The following is a 27959-nucleotide window of genomic DNA, read 5'->3' on the forward strand; positions in this document are numbered from 1 at the left end:
TACTTAAGAGGACTACTTTCCTCTCTAATCCTTCATAACAGCAGTACTTTTACTCCTTCACTATATACAGTCCATTCTTTTGCTAATGACAGTTCATGTCGTACCTTGTTATAAAACAAGAAAGTGTTCTCACAAAAAAAAATAAAAAAAAAATAAGAAATATTTCTATAACTCATAAGCACCTAACACATAATATCAAGCAGTAAACTATTATAAAATCCTGTCTCAATAAGTATTTTGAAACGAATGGTACTAAATCCATAATATACAGTGCACTTTTGTGCCTGTGACAGAATGAAGTGGTAGTTCTTTATATGTTATACATTTTACTCTAAAAAATACTTCTATAACACGTTTGTGCCAGACACATAACATCATCTACTAAACTACCATCAAGGTTCATCTCAAAAACATTTCTAAAGCACAGTTGTGCCTTACAATGTGACAATAATCAAATACTCTCTCAAAATATATATATATGTGTGTGTGTGTCTGAAAAGTACGATTAATCAAATCCTTTCAAAAACAGAATCACGTTTCCAAAGCACTATTATGCATAACGTATAATAACATTCTAGTGCAAATCGATAGCATTTTCTTTACAGAAGTGCGTGTCTTGGAAGTGTTTGGCTCATGATCACACTAGTCTACAGCTCACATTCAGCTAACACCACATCGTCTTTCTCATTCAACTCACTAACACACCAAAAGAATAGGACTAGAAGTATACTAAACTTAACACAGTTACACTCACGTTACCATACCATACCTTCACTTCATCATATTCAACTATATAATCCATGGAGCTGTCTTGTAGACAGCATTTCAGTATCCAATTACATCCTTCCACTCTGGTATAATTCCGGGTCGTCTTACATGTGCATCCACTTTACCAATTATTCATTCTGATAAATAACAGCTCAGATTAGCGACATTTTATCAAAGAACAAAAACACACCAATTATTCATCCTGCAAAGTAATGGCACGCATTATTTACCTTTAATTTAAGAACAACAACAGAAAATATAGCAGCTATTCATTCTGAAAAGTAACGGCACACATTCTTTGCATTGTCTTGATAGTTCTACTGGCACAAGGCTTCAACATAAAAAAAATACTATTTTGCCAGATTGCAAACGTTATGGTAAAACTAGATGTAGTAGGTATTGTCTCTATCTTACGTCAGTATTCCACAATATTTATGATTTAATACTCCCTTTATGTTCTTCACGTTGTGCAGCTATCCTCATCTCTTTATTCGTATCTCGGTCTTCCGTCCATCCATCACTCCGTCATTTCTTGGTCCTCCTTCGCCATTCGCATCAGTCTCAATTACAGTATACACAGGCCTCTCTGTAACATACATCTAAGGCTTCCCTACATAACTCTCCTCTGTTCACCTTTAGTCACCACTGTTTCATCACGTCGATTCTCTCTTTATTCACCATCCTTATCCACTACTATCCATCACGTCGTCTCTCTCTTTATTCAATATCGTTAACCACTACATCTACATCTACATCTACATCTACATCTACATCTACATTTATACTCCGCAAGCCACCCAACGGTGTGTGGTGGAGGGCACTTTACGTGCCACTGTCATTACCTCCATTTCCTGTTCCATTCGCGTATGGTTCGCGGGAAGAACGACTGCCGGAAAGCCTCGAATCTCTCTAATTCTACATTCGTGATCTCCTCGGGAGGTATAATTAGGGGGAAGTAATATATTCTATACCTCATCTAGAAACGCACCCTCTCGAAACCTGGACAGCAAGCTACACCACGATGCAGAGCGCCTCTCTTGCAGAGTCTGCCACTTTAGTTTGCTAAACATCTCCGTAACGCTATCACGCTTACCAAATAACCCTGTGACGAAACGCGCCGCTCTGCTTTGGATCTTCTCTATCTCCTCTGTCAACTCGACCTGGTACGGATCCCACACTGATGAGCAATACTCAAGTATAGGTCGAACGAGTGTTTTGTAAGCCACCTCCTTTGTTGACGGACTACATTTTCTAAGGACTCTCCCAATGAACCTCAACCTGGCACCCGCCTTACCAACAATTAATTTTATATGATCATTCCACTTCAAATCGTTCCGTACGCATACTCCCAGATATTTTACAGAAGTAACTGCTACTAGTGTTTGTTCCCCTATCATATAATCATACAATAAAGGATCCTTCTTTCTATGTAATCGCAATACATTACATTACTACTGATCATAACGTCGTTTGTCCTTAACCATTATTTATATGACAAAAATTCGTATGTACACCACTCTTTCGACTCCTGTTCCTGTCTCATTTGACCAGTCTATTCCGTCATACTTCCTGACGTCCCGCCTGCAAATTCTTACGTTCGATTCGACGCTACACAGTGTTACGCACAACAGAAAAAAAATACACTGACTATCTACCATATCTTGCCTACTTTCCATTTATACTTAATTTTTCCACAGTTTGATGCTGGAAATGTGATGAAGCCTACCCGAACGTTTTCTTCTGATTGTTTCTGCCAGTACAGCATTTTCATGAACTATCCGCCTTACTCTGAACAATCCACTATGCACAGTAAAGAATTTGTTAGTTAGGAACCTGTGCTTCTTTGATAATCGATGAGATTTTATTAGGATCTTGTCTCCTACTGCCAATTTCATCTTACGAATCATCCCTTTCTGCTTCTCCTGCCTGTTCTTAGCCGTCTTTTTGATATGCTCTATTGCAATCTCATCAATTTCGGTGTGTCTCTGTTTCCCTGTTGGCGGGAAATCTACCAGCTGCCTGATTCGATCTGGTGGTGTTTCATTCCTTAACACTGTAATTGGTGATAAACCGGTTGTTCCATGTGGTAGCTCATTGAAGATGTTCTGAAAATCCTTACGACAAACACTCCAGCTTCTATGTTGCCTATGACAATAGATCCTACAAAACATTCCCAGTTCCTTTACAATCCGTTCACTCGGGTTACTTGCGGCATGGTATGTGGATATGAATACTGGTTTTATCCTTCTCCTCAGTGTGGTTAGCCGTTGTCTGATTCATATTGTGGACCATTGTCCGCTATGAACTATTCTACTAATCCTACTTACCGCAAAAGGTTGTTAACTATTGCTGCTGCTACTGTCCTTCCCGTTGCACGTTTCAAAGGGGTAAAAGTTGCCTACTTTGCAACCAATTCCACTGCCACCAAAACATACCTACATCACTGTACTGACTTGGGAAGAGAGCCAAAATATTGGAAAAAGCGGTGCTTCGCACGAGATAGCTAATGATTTTGCCATCTGACACAATTTGCAACTGCTGAGCACGTTCTTTATCCTCCTTTCCACACTAATGAAGTAAACGGATTCTCTTAACTTCCTACAGCATTTCCTTGCCCCATAACGAAAAAATGGTTCAAATGGCTCTGAGCAGTATGGGGCTTAACAGCTGTGGTCATCAGTCCCCTAGAACTTAGAACTACTTAAACCTAACTAACCTAAGGACATCACACACATACATGCCCGAGGCAGGATTCGAACCTGCGACCGTAGCAGTCGTGCGGTTCCGGACTGCGCGCCTAGAACCGCGAGACCACCGCGGCCGGCCGCTCCATAACAACCAAAACTTAAATGTGTGTACCAAATCAGCTTGTTGACAATTTTATTTGGTATACATAACACTTGGTTCAAGAATCATGAATGAAGGTTGTATACATGGAAGAACCCTGGAGATACTGAAAGGTTTCAGGTACATTATATAATGGTAAGACAGAGATTTAGAAACCAGATTTTAAATTGCAAGACATTTCCCGGGGCAGATGTGGACTCGGACCACAATCTATTGGTTATGAACTGTAGATTAAAAATGAAGAAACTGCAAAAAGGTGGGAATTTATGGAGATGGGACCTGGATAAACTGACTAAACCAGAGGTTGCACAGAGTTTCAGGGAAAGCACAAGGGAACAATTGACAGGAATGGGGGAAAGAAATACAGTAGAAGAAGAATGGGTAGCTTTGAGGAATTAAATAGTGAAGGCAGCAGAGGATTGCGTAGGTAAAAAGACGAGGGCTAGTAGAAATCCTCGGGTAACAGAAGAGATACTGAATTTAATTGATGAAAGGAGAAAATACAAAAATGTAGCAAGTGAAGCAGGCAAAAAGGAATACAAACGTCTCAAAAATGAGATCGACAGGAAGTGCAAAATGGCTAAGCAGGGATGGCTAGAGGACAAATGTAAGGATGTAGAGGCTTATCTCACGAGGGGTAAGAGAGATACTGCCTACAGGAAAACTAAGGAGACCTTTGGAGAAAAGAGAACCACTTGTATAAATATCAAGAGCTCAGATGGAAACCCAGTTCTAAACAAAGAAGGGAAAGCAGAAAGGTGGAAGCAGTATATAGAGGATCTATACAGGGGCGATGTTCTTGAGGACAATATTATGGAAATGGAAGAGGAGGTAGATGAAGATGAAATGAGAGATATGATACTGCGTGAAGAGTTTGACAGAACACTGAAAGACCTAAGTCGAAGCAAGGCACCGGGAGTAGACAACATTCCATTAGAACTCCTGACAGCCTTGGGAGACCCAGCCCAAACAAAACTCTACCATCTGGTGAGTAAGATGTATGAGACAGGCGAAATTCTCTCAGACTTCAAGAATAATATAGTAATTCCAATCCCAAAGAAAGCAGGTGTTGACAGATGTGAAAATTACCGAACTATCAGTTTAATAAGTCACAGCTGCAAAATACCAACGCGAATTCTTTACAGACGAATGGGAAAACTGGTAGGAGCCGACCTCGGGGAAGATCAATTTGGATTCCGTAGAAATGTTGGAACACGTGAGGCAACACTGACCCTAAGACTTATCTTAAAAAATAGATTAAGGAAAGGCAAACCTACGTTTCTAGCATTTGTAGACTTAGAGAAAGCTTTTGACAATGTTGACTGGAATACTCTCTTTCAAATTCTGAAGATGGCAGGGGTAAAATACAGGGAGCGAAAGGCTATTTACAATTTGTACAGAAACCAGATGGCAGTTATAAGTGTCGAGGGACATGAAAGGGAAGTAGTGGTTGGGTAGGGAGGGAGACAGGGTTGTAGCTTATCCCCGGTGCTGTTCAATCTGTATATTGAGCAAGCAGTAAAGGAAACAAAAGAAAAGTTCGGAGTAGGTATTAAAATCCATGGAGAAGAAATAAAAACTTTGAGGCTTGTCGATGACATTGTAATTCTGTCAGAGAAAGCAAAGGACTTGGAAGAGCAGTTGAACGGAATGGACAGTGTCTTGAAAGGAGGGTATAAGATGATTATCAACAAAAGTAAAACGAGGATAATGGAATGTAGTCAAATTAAGTCGGGTGATGCTGCGGGAATTAGATGAGGAAATGAGACACTTAAAGTAGTAAAGGAGTTTTGCTATTTGGGGAGCAAAATAACTCATGATGGTCGAAGTAGAGAGGATGTAAAATGTAGACTCGCAATGGCAAGGAAAGTGTTTCTGAAGAAGAGAAATTTGTTAACATCGATTATTGATTTAAGTATCAGGAAGTCTTTTCTGAAAGGATTTGTATGGAGTGTAGCCATGTATGGAAGTGAAACATGGGCGATAAGTAGTTTAGACAAGAAGAGAATAGAAGCTTTCGAAATGTGGTGCTACAGAAGAATGCTGAAGATTAGATGGGTAGATCACATAACTAATGAGGACGTATTAAACAGAATTGGGGAGAAGAGGAATTTGTGGCACAACTTGACTAGAAGAAGGGATCGGCTCGTAGGACATGTTCTGAGGCATCAAGGGGTCACCAATTTGGTACTGGAGGACAGCGTGGAGGGTAAAAATCGTAGAGGGAGGCCAAGAGATGAATACACTAAGGAGATTCAGAAGGATGTAGGCTGCAGTAGGTACTGGGAGATGAAGAAGTTTGCACAGGATGGAGTAGCATGAAGAGCTGCATCAAACCAGTCTCTGGACTGAAGACAACAACAACAACAACAACAACAACATTCATACCACCCAGTCTTGTGTACTCGGATTCCTTCTGTAGAAAAGTATCCCGTTCTGGATTGTATAGAAATGTGCTATAGTGGTATCCGCTCGAACTTTGTCCTTCACCATTCTCCATGTCACGTCTTTATCTTGTTCTTTCGCCATATTCCTGAGTGCCGATTCTACGTATTTCTCGAACGGCACGCCCAGCATATACAGTATATCATACATGTTCTTATTTAGCTCCTCGTCAAAGCATTGACCATGGCCTACCGTGTTTCTTGACAATGCATCTGCCACAATACATAACTGTGAACTGAAACTCCTGTAAATAGAGTGCTCACCTGGTGAGTCTTCTATGGTTGAGTCTGGCCTACATCAGAAACCGTAGTGACTTGTGGTCAGTATAGATTTTAGTATGCCTCCAATACAAATAGTAGCGGAACTTACTAAAACCCCGAACTATTGCCAAAGCTTCAAGCTCGGTTACCGTGTAGTTTCTCTCAGCTTTGCTAAGCATTGGGCTCGCAAAAGCAATTGGTCGTTGTATTACGTCTCCTCCTTGCTCTTCCTCTTGGAACAATGTCACACCAAGTCCACTACGGGAACTGTCCGTGGCCATACAAAACTCTTTTCATAGGTCTGGATGCCCGAGAAGAGGTGCCGATATCAGTGCCCTCTTTAATGGCTCATACTCTTCCTGCGCTATAGGATCCCATTTCCATACAGTTTTCTTCACAGTTAGTTGACATAGTCTGGGTGTCACTGCACCCTGAATCTTAATGAACCTTCTGTAAAAATTGATTAACCCTAAATAACCATATAACTGACCCTTTGTTCTCGGTACAGGAAAATCTCTGATTGCTCCGAGTTTGTCTGGGTTTGGTCTTATTGCCTCTGGCGTCGCAATGTGACTTAGAAACTCGATTTCTTTCCGTCCAAATTCGGACCTTCCTAAATTCACGGTTACTCCAAGTCTCTGAAATGCATTGAGCAATATACTCAATGTTCTATTGTAATCTTGCCAATCCTTCTCTGCTATAGGGACATCATCTACATACAGCGTCTCTTTAACTCTATTTCATTAGGAATAACCGTGTTTAATGCTCTAATAAATCCTGTGGTTGACTCATTTAATCCAAATGGTAGTTTCCAAAACTGATATGATTTCCCGTAACACAGGAACACCGTGTATTTCCTACACCCCCTATCTAATTCCACATGCCAAAAACTCATCATCAGATCTACTGCGCTAAGAATTTTTATCCCATGGAACCTTTGTAACAGTTCGTCAGGCGTCAGTGGCCGATCAGTGTCTGTCTCTATTATTTTATTGATTTTCCTTGCGCCCAAAACTAGTCTGACAGAACCATCCTTTTCCTCAACACAGACTAAGGCGCTGTTGTACGGACTGGATTCTGGTTCTATAATGCCTTGTTGTAGCATTCATTCGATTTCAGCATCTACTCTTTGTTTCTATACGACAGATATCGGGTATACTTGGGCTCTAAGCTGTTTATGAGGCTTGACCTTAAATCCATATACAAAATTCCTTATCGTACCTGCATCCTGTTTAAACACACTCTTGTTCATGCACCAATTTTTTCGTAAATCATCATAGACTGTGGTCCCTCTTATGTGCCAGATCTTCTCTCTAATCTCTTCATCCAAACATTTCTGAATTTCATTCTTCCCTTGGCTCAATCCCCTAACCTGTTTGTGTCTATCGGACTTTACCGCGAGACATAATGATAAGTCTCCATCCTCATTAGCACACAAACAATCGCCGAATTTCAGCATAACTTTTTCCGAGCAATTTCGCATGTTAACAAGTGCTTTCTATTGATTCTGAAAATTTACTCCCAGTATTCCTTCAACAGTTAATGATGACACAATCATAAACACAGTGGTAAATATTTTTGATTGGCACACAAAGTCTACCTGTGCTTGCGACTTCACTTCTATTCCTTTTCCTCTTATACTTCTGAACGTAGATTATTAACTGCCGGCCGGAGTGACCGAACGGTTCTTGTCGGTACAGTCTGGAGCCGCGCGGCCGCTATGGTCTCACTTTCTAATCCTGCCTCGGGCATGGATGTGTGTGATGTCCTTAGGTTAGTTAGGTTTAATTAGTTCTAAGTTCTAGGGGACTGATGACCTCAGCAGTTAAGTCCCGTAGTGCTCAGAGCCATTTGAACCATTTTTTGAGTATTAACTTTTCGCCGATATCCTTCGTTCACGTCTGCAGGCCACAATCAGACAAATGACCCATCCTGACCAGAGATATCTGGGCGGCGATAACAACATCCACAGGGCACCTGGCGCCTACCGCGACGTCACGCCGCTGGCGGCGGCCTGCCGCCTCCGAGGCGCCTTGGTAGCCGTCGATTTTGATCACGCCATTGATCGTATCGACCACTGTTTCCTTCGCGCCATGCTCGAGGCCTGGGCCTCTCACAGGCGTCAACAAGCGTGATCTTCCACTTAATCCAAGGGGCGTTCTGCCGTAGTATGGCCAACGGCCACCCGACTTAACACATCACTCGTGGACGGTCGTCGCGACAGGGATGTCCTGTCAGGAGTCTTATTCGTGGCCCTCGAACCTGCACTGCACGGCCTTCATCGACGACTGGAAGGCACCTGCATTCGAGACGTGTCCTTTCGATATGGTGCCCTCGCAGACGACGTGCTGCTCCAGTGCGGTCGGGCGACGAAATCCAAGCGACACGTCAATGGTGGTGTCGCTACGACGCAGTATCAGGCAGCGTCCTCAACATGCGTAAGACGACTTACATGGATGTCAGGAGGGACCTTCCAAACCCGACAGCGATCCCTTTGCAAAAGGTTCCCTCGCTGACCTATTTGGAGGTGCAGTTCTCCAGTACAGTTCGCCGAACTGCAACAGCCACACATCGCCGGCTACTACAAAGAACACGTGCGCTGCTACGTTATAGCAGATTCCGCAACATGGATATGATTCTCCGAACGCGTTATGTCAACACTTACCAGCCGTCCAAACTTAATTACTTTTCACACATTATTCCCCTAACGGTCACCATGGCCCACAGATTCCAGTCGGCGTACGGACGATTTGTGAGTGCAGGTCACGTATTCGAAGTCTTAATCTGCCAGGAAGTTTCATATTAGCGCACACTCCCTTGCAGAGCGAAAATTTCGTTCTGCAAACACCTCCCAGGTTTTGGCTAAGCCATGTCTCTCCGCAGGAGAGCTTCTGTGAGGTTTGGAAGATAGGAGATGACGTAGTGGCGGAATTGGAGCTGTGAGGACAGGTCGTGAGTCGTTCTTGGGTAGCTCACTTGGTAGACCATTTGCCCATGAAGGGCAAAGGTCCCGAGCTCGATCTGGGTCCGGCACACAGTCACGTAATTTGTTACTTCTTTACGTGTTGTACACAAACATGTGATTAGTTACTTAACAGCACTGATATTACTGCATAGTTTAAAGACTCTACTTCAATTGTAATACAACATTTTTGGTCAGATAAGATGTAGTGACCTGTATTTCGTTGTAAGCATTTGCATATCTGAAGATGGGTATTGAAGTGGGTGGAACTAGGCGAAAACTGTTCTAAAAGCATGCTAGAGTCTCTAATTGAGAAGAGCGCCTCCTACTTCCACTGACGATGTCAGATAATCATTCGTTTTTGAAGGACATCATCTTTACGCCAGTGACTGTTAAAAGTTTTTAGTACACACTTTTACAATTTCGGCCTTAGGCCGTTATGAAGTGCTGATATTACGGCTTTAAGCCATATCTACGTAATGGAAGCTGACACATTTGTATGTCGTTGTCAATCCTGATAAATACATTCGTGTCGTTGAATACGTGTGCTCGCACTGTGTAACAACGACACGAATGTATTTATCAGGATTGACAACGACATACAAATGTGTCAGCTTCCATTATGTTGAGATAGCTTAAGGCCGTAATATCAGCACTTGATAATGGCCTAAGGCCGAAATTGCAATAGTGCGCAATACAAAGTTATAACAGTCACTGGCGTAAAGACGATGTCCTTCAAAAAGTTTTTAACGACTGTGAATCCAGCTACAGCAAGTGCATTTGTAGATATTCTCTTATTGTGACTCTTCAAGCTTTCCCGGCGGATCTGTTGTAAATAACCTTCAGGGGTTTGCCACCAGAATTTTCACAACGTGATCCGGCGCCAAACCCGTAAAGATTATTTACTACATTCTCTTATTGTCTTCACGTGATCCCTAATGATATGAGAGATATACAGTGACCGCCACAGGACAGCATTCTTCGAATACCACAGTTCTATTTCTTATATTTTATTTATTTATTGAATCATTTTTATCATTCTTTTTAATGGCTCGGTGCGAGCCGCCACCAATTCCTCAGTTGTGCCAACCTCAACCTCGAAGTTGTCATCGGTTATTTGCTAGCTGTATTGCAATCTCTATCTTCCCATACGGCTCCTCTGGTACAGGGTCAGCCACGGCGTGCCAGACTGCACGTGAGCACGACGTGCATGCCACGTGTGGACCGAGGGTCTGCCTGTCTCGGCCATGCTCTGTACTTCTGGGCAGCGCTCCGTACAGCGTAACTTTTCATTTGGCATTGCGGTACGGCATTCTTCGGTCGGCAGGACTTTCTTCATATGACATTCCAGTACCTGTGTTATCTCGAATACGATGCAAAGTTCCTTTGAACATGCATGCGTGTTCAAAGGAACTTTGCATCGTAATTCAGAGTAACACAGACGCTGCAATATCATGTTAAAGTAAAATGTCTCGCCTGTACCGGAATACACGTAATGGATGTGCGAGTACAGGTTGTCGACATATGGACGTCTGGATATGGCCGTGAGGAGGGCAACATTGCCAAATCGTGAGATGACAGCTCGCAATAAGTGGGAAATTCGGGTTAGAGACCCGGTCCGACACAAATTTTCAGTGTCTTCATTCCATTCTACAGCTGATGATTGTCCATATTCGTAACAGCGAAGACATTTAATAGACTTTTTTCAGTCCAGCTGAATCGTAGCGTCAGTATTGTCTACTTTTCGCTGTTTCTTTGTGACAGAAGCTGACATGTCCAGTGGCTGTTTGCACAAAAAGAGGTAATCTAGCGATCTGTCGTCTGAAGCCTTTAAAAATGAATGGAAATGACGAAAGAGCAGGATAAGAATTCTCAGTATCTACTGTATGGTATACTGTCGCGTAGTCGACGGATGGACAAATTTGCTATTGAATGACATTACAACATCACGCAGAAAGAATTTAAAGGTTTAGTTAACGGTGGTTCATGGTGTGGGTTCCTGTAGTCATGTCCTAGTTCATGAACCACAGGCAACGTATGAGTATCCAAGTAAGTGGTCCCGACAGTCGGGATACCAGTTACTTTGGAATAAGGCTGGGCATCTCGGACACATTCAGACTCGTGGTCACCTTTGTGCTCATACGGCAAAGACAACCAAATCCACCGGTTAGTCCCTCAGCCGTTAGGCGTAAAACCCAATGGGACTCGGGGCAAGTAAGGCTAGCAACCTGCTTCCCTGGTACTTTAAATATGATGCTGGCAACAGTCAGAGAAATGCCTCGGACCTTTGGAGGTGACGGATTCCCACCTCTAACTGACAAATCAGGGACTCCTAAGATACGACTTGGCAAACAAATGGTAATGAAATGGGGAGCTATTAATATCAATGGGGGCTACTCTGGGAAGAAGGTAGAACTGGCAGAGGCTGCAAGTAAGATGGGGCTGGACGTTTTAGCTGTTAGTGACATTCGGGTAAGGGGTGAGAAAGAAGAGGTATTGGGAGAATACAAGGTTTACCTGTCAGGAGTCAAAGCAGGAATAGCACAATGGGGTGTAGGGCTTTAAATCAGGAAAGAAATGGAACCCAGCGTAGTTGCAATAAGGTATGTAAACGAACGACTGATGTGGATAGATTTGACAGTGTCTAGCAAGAAAATTAGGATTGTGTCAGTATATTCGCGTTGTGAAGGGACAGATGAAGATAAGATGGATAGTTTTTATGAGGCACTCAGTGATGTAGTTGTTAGAGTAAAGGACAAGGACAGTGTTCTGCTCATGGGTGATTTTAACGCCAGGATTGGAAATCGAACAGAAGGGTATGAAAAGGTTATGGGTAAATTTGGAGAGGATATGGAGGCCAACAGGAACGGGAAACAACTCTTGGATTTCTGTGCCAGTATGAGCTTAGTAATCACAAACTCCTTTTTTAAACATAAGAACATTCACAGGTATACTTGAGAAGGCAGGGGAACCAGATCTGTCATTGACTATATAATAACAGATCAGGAATTCAGGAAGGCTGTGAGGGACACACGTGTATTCAGGGGATTCTTTGATGACACTGATCATTATTCAATCTGCAGTGAAATTGGGATTGTGAGGCCGAAAGTGCAGGAGGTCAGGTCCATATGTAGGAGGATAAGAGTGGAGAAACTCCAGGATAAGGAAATCAGGCACAAGTACATAACAGCGATCTCAGAAAGGTACCAGTTAGTTGAATGTAGTCAATTACAGTCATTGTAAAAGGAATGGACAAGGTACAGGGACACAGTACTAGAAGTGGCTAAAGAATGTCTTGGAACAGTAGTGTGTAAAAGTAGGATGAAGCAAACAGTTTGGTGGAATGATACAGTCAAGGCAGCCTGTAAAAGGAAAAAGAAGGCGTATCAAAAATGGCTACATACCAGAACCCAGTTAGACAGAGAAAGTTATGTTGAAGAAAGAAACAAAGCCAAACAGATAATTGCAGCATCCAAGAAGAAATCGTGGGAAGACTTTGGAAACAGGTTGGAGACTATGGGTCAAGCTGCTGGAAAACCATTCTGGAGTGTAATTAGCAGTCTTCGAAAGGGAGGTAAGAAGGAAATGACAAGCATTTTGGACAGGTCACGAAAACTGCTGGTGAATCCTGTGGATGCCTTGGGCAGATGGAGGGAATATTTTGAAGAGTTGCTCAATGTAGGTGAAAATGCGATCAGTAATGTTTCAGATTTCGAGGTAGAATGGGATAGGAATGATGATGGAAATAGGATCACATTTGAGGAAGTGGAAAAAATGGTCAATAGATTGCAGTGCAATAAAGCGGCTGGGGTGGATGAAATTAAGTCGGAACTCATCAAATACAGTGGAATGTCTGGTCTTAAATGGCTACACAGGATAATTGAAATGGCCTGGGAGTCGGGACAGGTTCCATCAGACTGGACAAAAGCAGTAATCACACCAATCTTTAAACATGGAAACAGAAATGATTGTAACAACTACAGAGGTATCTCTTTAATCAGTGTTGTGGGTAAAATCTTCTCAGGTATTGGTGAAAGGAAAGTGCGAGTATTAGTTGAGGACCAATTGGATGAAAATCAGTGTGGGTTTAGGCCTCTTAGAGGTTGTCAGGACCAGATCTTTAGCTTACGGCAAATAATGGAGAAGTGTTATGAGTGGAACAGGGAACTGTATCTATGCTTTATAGATCTAGAAAAGGCATATGACCGGGTTCCTAGGAGGAAGTTATTGTCTGTTCTACAAGATTATGGAATAGGAGGCAAACTTTTGCAAGCAATTAAAGGTCTTTACCGGATAGTCAGGCAGCAGTTAGAGTTGACGGTAAATTGAGTTCATGGTTCAGAGTAGTTTCAGGGGTAAGACAAGGCTGCAACCTGTCTCCACTCTTGTTCATATTATTTATGGATCATATGTTGAAAACAATAGACTGGCTGGGTGAGATTAAGATATGGGAACACAAAATAAGCAGTCTTGCATAAGCGGATGACTTAGTTGTGATGGCAGATTCGATTGAAAGTTTGCAAAGTAATATTTCAGAGCTAGATCAGAAATGTAAGGACTATGGTATGAAGATTAGCATCTCCAAAACGAAAGTAATGTCAGTGGGAAAGAAATATAAACGGATTGAGTGCCAAATAGGAGGAACAAAGTTAGAACAGGTGGACGGTTTCAAGTACTTAGGATGCATATTCTCACAGGATGGCAACATAGTGAAAGAACTGGAAGCGAGATGTAGCAAAGCTAATGCAGTGAGCGCTCAGCTACGATCTACTCTCTTCTGCAAGAAGGAAGTCAGTACCAAGACTAAGTTATCTGTGCACCGTTCAATCTTTCGACCAACTTTGTTGTATGGGAGCGAAAGCTGGGTGGATTCAGGTTACCTTATCAACAAGGTTGAGGTTACGGATATGAAAGTAGCTAGGATGATTGCAGGTACTAGTAGATGGGAACAATGGCAGGAGGGTGTCCACAATGAGGAAGTCAAAGAAAAACTGGGAATGAACTCTATAGTTCTAGCAGTCAGGGCGAACAGGCTTAGATGGTGGGGTCATGTTACACGCATGGGAGAAGCAAGGTTACCCAAGAGACTCATGGATTCAGCAGTAGAGGGTAGGAGGAGTCGGGGCAGACCTAGGAGAAGGTACCTGGATTCTGTTAAGAGTGATTTTGAAGTAATAGGTTTAACATCAGAAGAGGCACCAATGTTAGCACTGAATAGGGGATCATGGAGGAACTGTATAAGGGGGGCTATGCTCCAGACTGAACGCTGAAAGGCATAATCAGTCTTAAATGATGGTGATGATGATGATGATGAGTTAACGAAGGAAGGGCAAAAAACATGGTCAAAACACACGTTTAGATGATATTCACAAACACAGAAATAAACACTAACCACGGGAAGCAGAAAAGGTAAATATTCGCTGCCAGTTTTCAGTAGAGATCGAGGCCACGGACTCGACAACTTTAACCGTAAGGAAGCTGAAAAACTGTATTAAAATTTGTGCCACAGCCGGGATATGAACATGGGGCACTTTGCTTACAAGACAAGAATGCTAACGTTTATACCACCACAGCACGATGGCTACCGTTACTGCATGGACTACTCAAGTCCAGCGCCTTCCCCGACACAGACTTCATATCTAAGCTGATTTACCCCTTCTAAGGTCGTCACTATTGCGGAGGCTCTGGTACTGGAACGTCACCCTAGCGTTGGACGTAATGGTGAATGGTGTACTTCATGTGTAGGTGATCAGTAGACCTTATCATTGAATTTTTTGCCGACATTTGAGTCTCGTCGCTAGAGTACTCCGTGCTGCAATGTGAGCTATTGTGCTGTTTCACCAACTGCGGCGTAGCACCGAATATGAACAGTGAGCCAATACTGTTAAATGTTTTTAATTCCAGTCTTTGGTCACAATATCAATTCCTTTGACGATGACCGGTTCAAAATTGTTCAAATGGCTCTGAGCACTATGTGACTTAAATTCTGCGGTCATCAGTCCCCTAGAACTTAGAACTACTTAAACCTAACTAACCTAAGGACATCACACACATCCATGCGCGAGGCAGGATTCGAACCTGCGACCGTAGCGGTCTCGCGGTTCCAGACTGTAGCGCCTAGAACCGCTCGACCACTTCGGCCGGCACGATGACCGGTTTCAGTCAGTAATGACCATCTTCAGATCTGTTCTACACCATGTCCCAATGTGGTAAGGCCGTAAAGGCATAGTCAAACATATAAATATACTCAGCACAGCACCGTGAAAACTTATTTTAGATCTATGTGACGATGCTGTGCTGAGTAAATTGGTAAGTTTTGACGATGACATTACGGGCTTATCACATTAGGACATGGTGTGGAACAGATCTGAAGATGGTCATTACTGACTGAAACCGGTCATCGTCAAAGGAATTGATATTGTGATAAAAGGCTAGAACCGCGCGGCCACAACGGCCGTCTGAGGTTAATCGGTTATGTCCTTTGCTTTGATGTAGATTTTCCAAAATCAACCACTTTTCATTGCCAATTAATTTGTGGTTGTTATCGGCTTACATAAAGAGATGTGGCGGCGGGAAATAACTAAATCGGCTAACAGGACACGTGAGTCATTACGTAATTCTGCAGCAAATAAAAAATCTGTAAAAGGACGCGATATGATGGAAAGACTCTCAGTTCCTCCTGTGTTTGTTCCAGCAAATGTTTCCTACTCACCTTGCTTTCTTTCTTTCCTGAGAATCTTATTTTGCAGATAATGTTTGTGTAACGCTTTCCCCGCTGCGGCGCCTAGAAGAAACCATTGTCGAGGAAGCCATTAGGGGTGGGTAATTGTTGCGGGAAGGCGTCCCGCGGAGCAGCAAAAAATGTCCTCCGCGCGCCTGCGAAGAAAGAAGCGATGCGGCTGCAGAGGCGCTCAGACCGGCCGCTAATGGAGATGGAGTAGCTACGGCTAGCGCCGGCGCGGGCAATTCCCACCGCAGCGGCGGTAGCAGTGTGCGGTGTGCGGTGATTGATAAGCGGGGGCTGCGACGCGCACGCCTCGGGCGGCGCTGCCTGGCGGTGATTATCCGCGGCCCGCGGCGGCTTTTTCCGGCAGCGCGGCAAACAACCGGCAGCGCTTTGTGCAGCTCTGTGGATAACAGCGGGGTCGCGCCCGGCCCGCCACTCCACTCCGCTCCGCGCCCTACCACTGAACAGCCAGCGCCTCGGCTCTTAGCCGAGTAATTGCGGCCTCTGCGAGGGAGGGCTAGGTCGTTTTCGAGCTGGAGCAATTAAAAATTAAATTAAGTACTCCACCTGCACTGCGACACTCTTCTTAACCACCCACATTGCAACTCTGTAGTCTTCCCCGCTCCACAGTGCGCAGTGGGCAGTCCTGTCTCTCTGTAGACTGTACCTTTCGTTCTGCTCATTCTCTTTTTTCTCTCTCACTGTCTCTCTCACTCTCGCTCACCTACCACTCACACTGTGTGTATTATCTCAACTGGAAAGCTGAAAGAAAATCTGGAAATGTTTTTGATGTTTTTGAGTGGTTTGATACAGTTATTATCTCCACAGGTGGCAAAGATTGCATCGATATGGCCCCTAAATTCGTTACTTTCATGTCGGTGCACCCACGCTCTAGGAGTAGCGTCTTTGACTACTAATCAAAACATTCTGTACACTGGGCTCGAATGCAGTTACTGCTTAAAATTTGAATAACAATTGTAGCGGCACCACAGTTTAACCATCAATAATGCCAATTCCCACACCTACCCCTCTGCAGGTGTGCCCCAGGGCTCTGTCGTCTCACCTCTCCTCTACCTCCTGCCTGGAGATCTGGCCTGCCCCCCCCCCCCCCCCCCCCAAATTCTACAAGTCCCTCCAGATCCTTGAGCATCATGCATTCCACCTCACCTTCCGTATACGCCTCCCGTGCCCCACACCGATCCTCTGTGACCTCATTCCTTTCCCCCATCTGCTCCTATTCCTCAAATACACTCCTGGAAATGGAAAAAAGAACACATTGACACCGGTGTGTCAGACCCACCATACTTGCTCCGGACACTGCGAGAGGGCTGTACAAGCAATGATCACACGCACGGCACAGCGGACACACCAGGAACCGCGGTGTTGGCCGTCGAATGGCGCTAGCTGCGCAGCATTTGTGCACCGCCGCCGTCAGTGTCAGCCAGTTTGCCGTGGCATACGGAGCTCCGTCACAGTCTTTAACACTGGTAGCATGCCGCGACAGCGTGGACGTGAACCGTATGTGCAGTTGACGGACTTTGAGCGAGGGCGTATAGTGGGCATGCGGGAGGCCGGGTGGACGTACCGCCGAATTGCTCAACACGTGGGGCGTGAGGTCTCCACAGTACATCGATGTTGTCGCCAGTGGTCGGCGGAAGGTGCACGTGCCCGTCGACCTGGGACCGGACTGCAGCGACGCACGGATGCACGCCAAGACCGTAGGATCCTATGCAGTGCCGTAGGGGACCGCACCGCCACTTCCCAGCAAATTAGGGACACTGTTGCTCCTGGGGTATCGGCGAGGACCATTCGCAACCGTCTCCATGAAGCTGGGCTACGGTCCCGCACACCGTTAGGCCGTCTTCCACTCACGCCCCAACATCGTGCAGCCCGCCTCCAGTGGTGTCGCGACAGGCGTGAATGGAGGGACGAATGGAGACGTGTCGTCTTCAGCGATGAGAGTTGTTTCTGCCTTGTTGCCAATGATGGTCGTATGCGTGTTTGGCGCCGTGCAGGTGAGCGCCACAATCAGGACTGCATACGACCGAGGCACACAGGGCCAACACCCGGCATCATGGTGTGGGGAGCGATCTCCTATACTGGCCGTACACCACTGGTGATCGTCGAGGGGACACTGAATAGTGCACGGTACATCAAAACCGTCATCGAACCCATCGTTCTACCATTCCTAGACCGGCAAGGGAACTTGCTGTTCCAACAGGACAATGCACGTCCGCATGTATCCCGTGCCACCCAACGTGCTCTAGCAGGTGTAAGTCAACTACCCTGGCCAGCAAGATCTCCGGATCTGTCCCCCATTGAGCATATTTGGGACTGGATGAAGCGTCGTCTCACGCGGTCTGCACGTCCAGCACGAACGCTGGTCCAACTGAGGCGCCAGGTGGAAATGGCATGGCAAGCCGTTCCACAGGACTACATCCAGCATCTCTACGATCGTCTCCATGGGAGAATAGCAGCCTGCATTGCTGCGAAAGGTGGATATACACTGTACTAGTGCCGACATTGTGCATGCTCTGTTGCCTGTGACTATGTGCCTGTGGTTCTGTCAGTGTGATCATGTGATGTATCTGACCCCAGGAATGTGTCAATAAAGTTTCCCCTTCCTGGGACAATGAATTCACGGTGTTCTTATTTCAATTTCCAGGAGTGTGTGTCCACATACTCTACACCTCCCGCCACCTTGATCCCCCTCACCCCCTGGTAGCTCCACTCCTCTCCCATCCCTGCCCCCTGCCACGTCTTCACTGTTGTGTCCCCCCTACCCTCCATCTCTATACCCTTCATCTCCTGTCCCAAGGTGGCTTCCATCAACCCCCCCCCCCCCCAGATGATGCCCTATCTCCCTCCATTTATCCCTCCTATCAACTCTGATCCTCACCCCCCCTCCTTTCCTCCGTCCTTTTCTTGAGCTCCCTCTCCCCCCTTTCATCCTCTTTTTTCCTCACCTCCCCCCTCTCTGTCCCCCTTCTCTCCCCCAAGTCCTTTTGCATTTCCCTCCTCTGCCTTTCCCCATTCCCTCTCACGTCTTCCCTGCCCCTCCCCCCCTTATGAGTCCTCTCCCTTTGGTTCCCCCCTTTCATTTTTCCCTCCTCCCTCCTTGTTGTCCCCCTCATCTGCCCAGCCTCCCCCCCCCATCAGCCCTTGGCTATGCTACATCATCTTTGTGCCGACATTTTAGTGCAGTGTTTACAGTGAGTGTTCAGTGTTGTGTGTCTTTTCCGAAGTGTTGCGAACGGACATCATACTGTCGCTGGGTGTGATTTTTATATCTCTTGCGAACAGAAACCAGACTGTCGCCATGTTTTTGAATTGTTTGTCTACTATGTTACCTGTCTGCTTCCTGTGTATTTTATTAGCATTGCCAACCCTTAACTTTCCACAGTTTCCCGCCGTTTTACAATTCAAGTCACCATTTTATCGCCTGGTTTTATTGTTTCTTATCTTCTTCTTACGTTTTAAAAAGTCTGTAGGCTGCAGACCAGCGTACTAAGCTGCTGCCAGCTCGCCCCCTTCGCAGGGAATCGAAATTCAATAAAGGAAAAGAAAAACATAGTTTAAGATAGGAAAGTTAGTTTTGTGCAATATTCTCAGCACAACTTACAGCCAGGTGCTGGCCGGATTGCAGTAAGTTACACTGACTAGTGGTTGTGAAGTGGAATGGAGGCCACAGGGCCATCGAGCCGCTGAAAAGCGTAAATGCAGCGGTTTGCATGGCACAACCTACAGGAAGAAGGGGCCCACTGGCGCAACCTAGGTGGGGTGAGTACATGACTCGGAGCAGTGCCTTAGCAAAAAAGAGACACACAGCCGAGTATAAACAGGTGCTGTTTTCTAACGAGATTCATTCAAGCTTGGCAGCTCTCCTAGATGGCAGGGCATGTCACACTGCCACGCTACACACAGCAACAGATGTGGCGCCAGCGTCCCAGTTCACAGCGGGTCAGTGGTTCAACCCTCTGAGGCTGACGCGGGGTCCGCAGTCAGAAAGGGCGGGCCACTCTTCAGCTGGCTACCGCAGACATCCTGACACAATCTGAACTCTGGAACTGGCGCACAGGGCCGGCTTGATACTGCATTGCATTACATGGGCCGCTGGGGTGCTTCCTCAGCATTGCAGGGCTCTGTGACATGGACCTAGAGGAACGATGGCACTGTAGCTAAAAAAAACTAAATCATTAGAAAAGCTCCGACGAGTTTTAATATGGCACCTCCTGGCTCCACACACTACATCTGGTGTCTTCCCACTACATTTGGTCATCCTGATACATTCGGTGGCAGATGTCGCCCCTACAAAATAATCAGCAATGGCAGTGGATGACTTCCGGCACAAGACATCACCCTCGTTCTACCACCGTCCACGTCAAAAAGAGCGGAGGTTCAGGGCACTCTTTTAACCTTGTTGTGGGAAGCTGCACCTAAAAGCCACGCGGAGTGGCCGCCTGTTAGAGGTGTCATGCCACTGATTGTGCAGCCCCTCCCACCAGAGGTTCGAGTCCTCCCTCAGGCATGTGTGTGTGTGTGTATGTATGTGTGTGTGTGTGTGTGTGTGTGTGTGTGTGTGTGTGTGTGTGTGTGTTGTTCTTAGCATAAGTAAGTTTAAGTAGTGTGTAAGCCTAGTGACCGATGACCTCAGCAGTTTGGTCCCTTAGGAATTCATACACATTTGAACGTTTTTCTCCCCCTAAACGTTGGAAGAAAAAGAAATGATCAACGGCATAAGGATACAGATGGCAATGGAAACTACTGCATTAAAGACACATAATCGGTAACCATAGGACATGTGGCCTGAACTGAAAAAGCTGGCCCCTGCGAGATGAGGCGACTTTCTCCTGATTTCAGGACAATGAGCTGAGCTTGCATTAAAGCTCTCAGCTTTCATGTTCCCTTAAAAAACTAACATTAGTCATTAAGTCCAAAATTAGGAAAGCTGTACTCAAATGAAAGGCACAATAGTTCTTCTCATGTCATTTTATATCTGTTTCTTACGTCCCATCACCCGCTTTCCACCAGAAAATTGGGATTTTCATACAAGATGGCGGCTTGTAAAATAGCTGCCATGTTGGTAAGAGCCAAACAGGTTTTCCACCCTCTGTCATTTCATACTACTTGACTTTAATTTTCTATTTCTTCACCTTTGTTTTAGAAGGATAGTCCCACATCCATGGTCCACCTGGTACACGTCAAAAAATAAAACAAAAAAGCACTCTGTTTTAGTAATAAAAATAATATTATTTATGGCAATTTCATTATTATCAGATGGATCATCATTGAGGAATTTACTAGTAACAGGGGAAGGCCACAGCCTCTAACGCTCAGAACTGCACGGAAACGTGCTTAGATTATAAAACGCTCATTAAAAAAATAAAATATTGATTGAGCCATTCATATACAAACTGAGCGTTATCCCACGAGAGACACTCGAATGATCAGGTATTCAAGGTCAAAGTGAGTAACTTTGGTGACGAGGAGTAACATAATTTAGGAGTCATAGGAACGAAATCACACATATTTCAAGTGCTGTCTTGGTTCTAAATAGCAGACACTTTTGGTCACGTTGGCACAGCCGTAGAAAACTTGTAAAGGTTTCAATGGGACGTTTTAAATATAGTTTTTAAACCACTTTTCTAAAATATTTCCCTATGTTTAAAATAATGACGCTATCTGAACAAAAAACTCTTGCTACTGACACAATAGTGATGCGCAGGTTCAGTCTCCAGACTGCAGGTGTGGGATTTCAGGTAAGTGGAGCAGAACAACCTGCATATCTGACTTAATCCACTTTCCACACACAACATCACTTCTTCATTCAAGCAGTGTATCATCAAACACCATATTGGTATTTCAGTATCATAACCTGCCTTTTGCCAAGCATGTTGTCACATAGGCTTGTACTTACGTGTAGAAAGTTAAATCTATAGCTCGCAGTGAGTTATGATGATAACGATCGTGTAATTTTAATTGTGGTTTTCAAAATCTATGAACCTCATCATGTAGAGCTTGTATCGTCTAAAGAGGTACACATCAACAGACCGGCAATATTTTACAGGGGCGTGGAGTCGGGAATTGTTACGTCCTGCTTCCGGTAAAAATGTACAGGTGATCAAGTGCCCAGGACTTAGTAGGTCGGCGTCCAAGGCTGTCGTTAAATGATAGAGTAGGAAATTAGGTCAAATAAAGACACTGTATTTCAGCGTACCGGACATACGGGGCGCGCCTGGGGTAGGAAGTTACCAGGTGTAGCCCAGTCTAGGGCAATGGGAGAGGTGGCGGTTCATATAAGGATCTGTTGGTGGCCGGTCACGGGCTGCAGGGCCAGAAGCTTTGCTTCGCAAGAAATTCATCGGTTATGCTCGAGATCTATATCACAAGAGAGCTCTGTAGAACCCTCCAGCGTCCATGCACGTGACCTGCCTCCCACTAACGCTGTTGGTTAAAACGCTGGCGTGAATCTGCTAGCAAGCATCAGCAGAGGGATGTGACGTCCCTTGTCAGCAGCTTTAATTGGATAGTACTGTCTTGGTTCTACAAGGCAGGCATTTTTGCTCACTTAGGCATAACCGAAGTTGCATGGGAGAAAACTTGAATGGGGTCTCTGAAATACAATTTTTTAAACCAATTCTCTAAAATATTTCTTGACTGGCAGCCACTTTTTTTTTCAACAGTCTTCTGACTAGTTTGATGCCTCCTACCAGAAATTCCTCTACTGTGCTAGCCTCTTCATTTCAGAGTAGCACTTGCAACCTACGTCCTCAATTGTTTGCTGGATGTATTCCAATCAATGACTTCATCCACAGTTTCTGCCCTCTAGTACGATGTAAGTCATTCCCTGATGTCTTAACACATGTCCTATCATTCTGTGTCTTCTCCTTGTCAGTGTTTGCCACATATTGCCTTCCTCACCGATTCTGAGCAGAGCCTCCACATTCCTTACTTTATCAGTCCACCTAATTTCCAACATTCGTCGGCAGCACTACACCTCAAATATTTCGATTCTCTTCTGTTGCGGTTATCCCACAGTCCACGTGCCACTACCATACAATACTGTGCTTCAAACATACATTCTCAGTAATTTCTTCGTGAAATTATGGCTTGTCTTGGCCAAGAATACCCTTTTCGCCAGTGCTAGTCTGCTCTTGATGTTCTCCTTGCTCAGTCCTTCATAGGTTATTTTGCTGCCTATGTAGCACGAAGGCTGCCCAGAATGGTGTGAATGAGGTCATCAATCTCATATTGAAGCAGTAACTGCCATTCTTCCTGCAGCGCTGCTCGCACGTCTTGGAGAGTGGCTGGTGTATTTTTACGTGATGCAGCCTGCCTCCTTAGTCCATCCCAGACATACTCTAGGGCATTTAAATCGGAAGAGCGAGCAGGCAACGCCACAAATGCAATGTATTCCGTTTTATTTAAAAAAAAAAAAAAAAAACACCAACCGCTCCTGCTCGGAGGTAGGGCATTATCGTCCTTCAATACGAAGTCTAGGCCCACAGCACCTCCTAACAAGAGCACATGAGATCCTAAGATCTCCGTAGGCTACCTGACAGCAGTTAAATCTTGCTGATTCACCCATACAATTTCACGAAGAGGTGCTCGAGTGGTCGACATAATCCCTGCTCACACCATTAGGGATCCTTCTCGATATTGGCGGGCCGGTGTGGCCGAGCGGTTCTAGGCGCTCCAGACTGGAACCGCGTGACTACTACGGTCGCAGGATCGAATCCTGCCTCGGAAATGGATGTGTGTGATGTCCTTAGGTTAGTTAGTTTTAAGTAGTTCTAAGTTCTAGGGGACTGATCACCTCAGATGTTAAGTCCCATAGTGATCTGAGCCATTTGAGCCTCCTCGATATTTGTCTCTTTCCACAATGTGTGAAATCACTCTCCAGACCAAATAGGGACTCATCTGTGAAAATAACATCAGCCCACCATCCGACCGTCCAGGTGGCATATTGATGACTCCTCTCTAAGTGTTCCCTTCTTTTATTTTAGTTTTAGTTATGTCATGTTCCATAGATCATTTTCCTGATTATTTTATCGATATGATGTGGAACAAGACAGATTACAAGATATACATTCACACATGAATAGTGCTAATATTAATATTACTCAGATTTTTAGTTCCACACATGCAACAACATTTAGAGGTACACATTTTTTTTTACCATTTCTGAAACAGAAACTCGTCCATGGAGTAGAAGGAGTTGCCCAAAAGAAATTATTTTAATCTAGATTTAAAACTTGGTCTGCTACCTGCCAGGCACTTTATGTTGTTGGACAAATGATCAAAGATATTTGTTGCTGAATAATGTACTCCATTTTGAGCTACTGTCAGCTTCAATAAAGGATAGGAAGAGACGCAGAGGTAAACAGACAGCAGGTCTCCAACCACAAAGGCCACTCCGTCGAAGCCTTCTGTACACCGTTTGCCTTGATATAAGGCGTCCAGTGGATGCTGGGACGTCAGATGCCAGTTCTAGCGCAGTGCTAAGGCGGTGCAGTCGTGCCCTTACAGCGAAATAACAGTCCACTCTTTCTGATGTCACACGTGGTTGGCCCTGTCCTGGTCTCTAGGACACCACATTAAACCATCGGTCCAAATCACTTTGCTACTGGCTGCTTCCATTCTTCCTATGACTTCCACAGCAGAGAGTCTGTAGCGTGTTCTCCGTGCTGTATTGCACCTTCTGTGACTGTGTACACAGCGACTGTGGACGGGGACTACCCTGCGAACACTACCGCGCTTTATAGGTGGCCTGGCTTCATTGCTGGGACGGTTGTCCGTTCATTGGAATGCCATCTTTCGAGCGGAACACGATCGTAGCGACATCTGTTGACAGTGTGTATGATTATATCGTGAAAGAGAGACAGGGCGGGGAAATGGCGGTTTGTTGCTTTGATTTTGGACACCAGTGCAGTTCTCACTCGCCTAGCGGCACAGCCTTCAGTGCGTGACGTCACAGCTCTGCTCTGGCCTGCAGGAGCACGTGCGCGCGTCACGAGAGGCTCGCCTCGACGCGGCCGGCAAGTCGACGCCCGGCGGCTCGGTGGCGGCGCTGCGGTCCATGGGAGCGGGCAGCCGGCGCGCCAGCGGCAGCGGCGGCGGGGGCGGCGGGGGCGGCGTCGCGGTCCCTGACGGCGGGGGCGGCGCGGCGGCGGCCGCTGCTGCTGCGGCGGCGGCGGCGGGCAGCAAGTCGCCGCGCGCGCGCTCCGCCCCCGACGATTGCTACGTGCCGGCGGCGGGCGGGCTGCTGCCCATGCTGCTGCGGGACACGCCCCCGGACACCCAGCTGCCGCCCCCGCCGCCCCTCAACGGCGACGCCGTCTTCCTGCGCGACGGCCGCCACCGCGACGGCTCCAGCTCCTCGCCCCGCCTCTTCGACGACGACGACGATGAAGAAGACGACGACGGGATGGTAAGTTAGCGGCACGCCTTCGTTTCTTTTTTTAACCTTGCTTCCAGTCACAATCTCACAATTGCGTATCCAGACAGACTTTATCACCTGTCTCAAAAGGCCATCCTGAGGTCCCTGATCTACACAGGAAATTAGAATTGTATTAATACCTTCAGCTGCTAACGGGCGTTGATATATATCAACGGAGACAGGTCAAAATGTTTGCCACGACCGGGACTCGAACCCCGGATCTCCTGCTTACATGGCAGACGCTCTATCCATCTGAGACTTTTTTTTTTCGTTTTGTTCGGTACTCATCGTTGTCTTTGGTCGTTGCGGACGTCGCAAGAAATCCTGTTCAAGTTCGGTGGTTGATCGTTCCACTCAGTTTTTTTTTTTTTTATTATCATTATTATTACAGAGGCCAACCGGCTCTCTGACCGAACACGCTGAACTATCGTGCCGGCGGAGCCATCGAGGGCACAGAGGTTAGCGCGATTGCAGCGACAACCCCCTCTCGCCTCCCGCGAGACTCACATTCTCACCTTGTATGTCCACACACTACATTCGTAATGTCCCACCCCAACACACTCATTACTCGTGGAAGACATTCTTACCAATATGTGTGCCGGGTGCGTTGGCCGAGCGGTTCTAGGCACTTCAGTCCGGAACCGCGCGACTGCTGCGGTCGCAGGTTGGAATCCTGCCTCGGGCATGGATGTGTGTGATGTCCTTAGGTTAGTTAGGTTTAAGTAGTTCTAAGTTCTAGGGGACTGATGACCTCAGCAGTTAAGTCCCATAGTGCTCAGAGCCATTTGAACCATTTTTGAATATGTGGGCATCCGCACAGAAGAAGGTCATGGCCGGTGTTGCCAGAACTACATACTTTTATGGATATGGTGTCTGTTCTTTCGAACATGTCCAAGAGAACAGACACCATAGCCATACAAGTATACTGAGCTATACAGGTGGACAGTGCGTTCACCCTGTAGTCGTCGTGTGCAGCACGTGAATGTGACTCTCGAACCACTTTATTAGCAAACAAAATTGTGAACCTGACTGGGAACAAAATCATTTTAACATTTACAGCAATTAGTCATCTCCATATGACAAAATATCGTTCATTATAAAAAGCAGACCGTCATGTTTTCCGCTTTCTTTTTCGCTATGTTGTTTGCCCTCCTTTTCCAGTGCGAGGTTCCCAGTCTGATTTGGCGAGTTTTAACCAGTACTAATTCTAGAAAAGCAGTGAAAAGCGAGTCTGATAGAGAAATGAGATATAACGTGGGAGATCCAGGGGCGGAAAAAGGATATTAACGCTTAACAATTTTTGTAAAATAAGGGAGCAAAATAAAACCCTCCTTAAAGGCATAAAAACCACTTTGTAGTATAACCTAACATACCTGACCTGAAAATCACTTAAAACTTCATGTTATATATATTTTACGTTCTATTTAATGAAACACTTACCAATTTCGTGTTCTGCATGAACTATGAAGTTGCTAGAAATATTATCTTAAAATAAGACATTCTCAAGTAAACAGTATAGACTAAGGAACATGAAATCTTCAAAAAAATCGTGAACAGTTAAAAAATAACGGTATGTTAATGTCTTTTTGAAAACTGCTGTTACTTTATTGACGCTCGCGCGCCTGGTATATTTCTGTCTTACGAATAGACAGGATTAAATGCCTAGTAATTGAGCACTCATGCCCACCTAGACAAGTTTTTTTTTGTCAGATCTTTGATTTGGGTATAGCACTTAAATGCCTTATGTTATTTTATAACTTCCATGCCACAGGATAAACTACAGCCGTATTTTTTTCCGAGCGCACCGAGCGAGATGGCGCATTCGCGAGGACAACGGTTCAAACCCGCGTCCGACTGTACAGCTTTAGGTTTCCCGTGATTTCCCTAAATCACCCCAGGCCACGCTGGGATTGTTCCTTGGAAAGGGCGCGACCGGTTTCCTTCCGTGTGCTCCGTTCTTAATGACCTCGGCGTCGACGGGACGTTAAACCCAATCTTCCGTCCTTCTCCCGAGGGCATGGAGCTCTGCTGTATGGTTATGGAGAGCCACATCAACCAGTCTTCACACTGAAAACCACAACACAACAACAACAGATAAAGCAACAAAAGCGGCTGAAACTGGCATTTCCATTGATTTCATATCCAGTTGTTGTCTATCAGTATTTCTAATACAAGTGCACACGGTTTAGAAATGCAGGAAAAATTTTATATAATTTGAAATCTGCTTCCACCAAAAAAATGACGAGACACTAATCCATTCTGCCTCATCCCCTTCCGCCCGGACAGCACATTTCTGGTTAACAACTTTTATTGAGCGTCATAACAGACGGATTTAAACCTATTATGTACCTAGCGCATAGTGAATGGTATGAATTTTGAGATTACACGCCATTTAAGTGCGTGCAATTAAAAAAAGGTCTTATCGTGCGTTTAGTCACTAAAAGTTATAAAACATAACCAGAAATGTGAAGGACAAGTGTTGACTTAAAAGTCGCACTCCGCACCAAGTCA

Source organism: Schistocerca piceifrons, chromosome 6 (assembly GCF_021461385.2).
Source record: "Schistocerca piceifrons isolate TAMUIC-IGC-003096 chromosome 6, iqSchPice1.1, whole genome shotgun sequence".
In the NCBI taxonomy this organism is placed as follows: Eukaryota; Metazoa; Arthropoda; class Insecta; order Orthoptera; family Acrididae; genus Schistocerca; species Schistocerca piceifrons.